Here is a 2,961-nt window from a genome sequence, read left to right as displayed (position 1 = left end):
TAATTTTATCTTAGATACCTAAACAGAGGGAGATAACCTAACCTAAACCAGACGTGATACGCTAATTTTTAGGTAGATGCCATGAAAGTGGGTACCAAACCAAATGTTCATTTTCATTCATTCAATGCCAGACGCCATGTATCCCAAGCGGGGTGGCCAAGGGCTTAGAGTTAATTGTTTTTACAGGGAGGGGCACTAATCCTCCACCAACCCCACTTGACACGTAGGGATGCCAACAGCATCTGGTGTTCCCAAGTGGTCACCCATCCAAGTACTAACCAGACCCAACGTTGCTTAACTTCGCTGATTGGACGGGAAGCGGTGTACTCAACGTTGTATGGCTGTTGTCAAATATATATATATATATATATATATATATATATATACAGTGGTAGAGTGTGCGTTTCGTACACGGGTGAGCCAGGGTTCGTGCCCCGCCAGGGTCATAAACTTTGGGAGTGTTCACCCGGCCACGTACTGCATTGGCGGACACAAGGAGTGCTGTGGTTGAACCAGTGTCACTTACTGTAAAGTATGCTTGCACCCAGTCGGCTTGCGCGGGCCGATTACACTTGGTTCACAGACTACACACACATCCACCTTACCAAACCAAACCTGACTTAACCTACGAAGATGCTATAAATGGGAGAAATGAACTAGAGATTCCCCCCCCCCCACCTCTCTAGATACCTTCGGGGTTGGTTAGCTGGATATCATTTCGAAAAAAAAAAAGAAGAAGCCCACAGGGTGTGCTCCAGCGATACAAAGATAGCTTCCGCCACCTCCTCCTGCCTACATTTGTTACAAAATTCTGTTATTTTACCAAAGATTGGGTATTCTCAGAACCTTCTATTGTACAAATGAAAAAAACAATTAATGCACTGTTATCATTGCAACTATTGCATTATTAATTTAATAACATCGATTCAATTGCAAGGGGACCAGTGGCGTAGGCTAACCCGTGGATTGTACAATTATCTTTTTTTTTTTTTAATCCCACCCCGTGGTGCGCAAAAAAATAAAAAATGCAATTTTTTTTTTTAGTTTTTATTATAACCTTTAAGATAAACACCAAGAGCATCATCTGGTGAAAAAAAAAAATCTCTATGTCTCCGTCTTTGTGTAGGGCCATGTGTAAGTTTACACAGGGGAGTAGTGAAAAAATGAATTAAATTTTTTTTTTTTGTTTATTATAAACTTAAAGATAAACATCCAGGGCATCATCTGGTGAAAAGAAAAGAAAATCTCTCTCTTCTGGTTTGCGTAGCACCATGCGTGTGTTTGCGTAGGGGTCGAGTTGTTAATGGTGATGCACGGCCAGCACAGCCTGAGCTGTGGCTCACAACGCGACGCTACCCAGCCTGAGATGTGGCTCCCAATCCACGGGTTAAGGTATGTCCTTCCAGAGCTTGTCTTGCAATGCGCCCATGTTCTGTGAATGACTATAGCTGCCTCAGTGCCGTACCTTCATGCAACGCTAGGGAATCCGGTGCCATACTGTTCTGTGAATGCGTCCCCAGCATTCAGCATGGAGGAATGACAGTTTTAGGAAAATTTAAGGTACAGTATTGTGGAGATTTTTCTGACATTCACGGCAAAAGGCCTCCACAAAGTTACAAAACAAAAAAAAAGTAAGATATACTATCGTGGATTTGCTTTCATTTGACGGAAATGGGCCATTCCCACTGATTGAAGGCTAAGTCGTGGTTACATGTCATTTGCTTTGCTTTAGTTAAGTGGTAGCAATGAGTTTCCTGGGTTACTAGCCAAATCATTCCTCCACTCTGACCACACTTGACGGTCAACTGACGTAAACAAGGATATGGATCTTTGCCAGGTCAAAGTAAACATAGTACAGAAAACACGTCACCGTACTGAAGGGATTAATTTTGCGACACACAACACTCCGTTAACATAATGTCACCTGCATCCATGCTCAAAACATGCTGCCGCATCGTATCGACATTACCAGCTGCATTTGCCTCTTAACCTTTTCAATCCGCTAACAATACTCTCTTCATCTTAATTTGGCCCAGATGATCGTTCTTGTGCAACCTGTTACACGTAGGTAATTGGCTGGAAGAAACTTTTATCTTTCCAACATCATTTCTCCGTGGCTAGCATCATAATTTAGTGTTACTCTTGTTATAGTTCAACAATCAAGATGAAGAGATGGAAATTTTAGGGCAAATTAAAAGAGTATAATATTATAATTTATATTTGCTATAAACCGACAACATTATTCAGCTAAGCAAAGACTTTTCCAATTGGGTAGGTTAGATATTGTCTTCATTATCCACCACTACTAGAAATCTCACCTTATGTGTAATGAAATAGCTTGTGGTGAATTGTTTAATAATATTGCTAATGCTAATGCTAATAATAATAATAATAATAATAATAATAATGATGATGATGATAGAAATAATAATAATAATAATAATAATAATAATAGTAATAATCATCATCATCATTATTATCATTATTATAATAATAATGAAAATAATAATTGTGTTGAGGGAATAACTGTGGCATATAAGGAGAAATACAGAGGCAGTGGGCATGTTGGGTATACAAGAATGTAATATGTGATGCCTACTTAACCTCTACAACACATCATGTCTTATCATCTTTGTGTTGGTCTCTCCAGGAACCAGGCTGTCCATCAATCACTCACTAACTTTTTTTTTTTTTTTTTCAGTAACGAAGGGCTCAGGTCCCGCATAATATAACACTCCTTTAGCAAGTACCTTTTGTCCTTATATTCTCATTACATCCAGACGATTTTCTTCATCTCATGAGAGAGACTCGTGTAGTGAGGGAACTAAGAAAGGCTTTTGTCCAACCCCTCAAGTTTCAAAATACTCTCCTGAGATGATTAACACCTTGAATACCATGACTCTTTTCTCATGTTTGTTTTCTTGCATTAATTTTTCTTGTTCCTTCTTTTTTTTTTTTTTT

At 39.2% G+C, this 2,961-nt stretch overlaps 1 non-coding gene across 1 annotated transcript; it reads right to left on the bottom strand.

Annotated features, from left to right (window-relative positions):
* Positions 1–230: 230 nt before the first annotated feature.
* LOC145411273 (5S ribosomal RNA) lies at positions 231–349 on the bottom strand. Its single transcript, XR_013899400.1, has one exon. It is a non-coding gene; the product is annotated as a 5S ribosomal RNA (ribosomal RNA).
* Positions 350–2,961: the final 2,612 nt, after the last annotated feature.

Source organism: Coenobita brevimanus, chromosome 88 (assembly GCF_032717465.1).
Source record: "Coenobita brevimanus isolate Jiangsu-jjx chromosome 88, ASM3271746v2, whole genome shotgun sequence".
Lineage (NCBI taxonomy): Eukaryota > Metazoa > Arthropoda > Malacostraca > Decapoda > Coenobitidae > Coenobita > Coenobita brevimanus.
The sequence above is the reverse complement of the archived record's forward strand: the minus strand, read 5'-3'. Positions and strand labels throughout refer to the sequence as shown.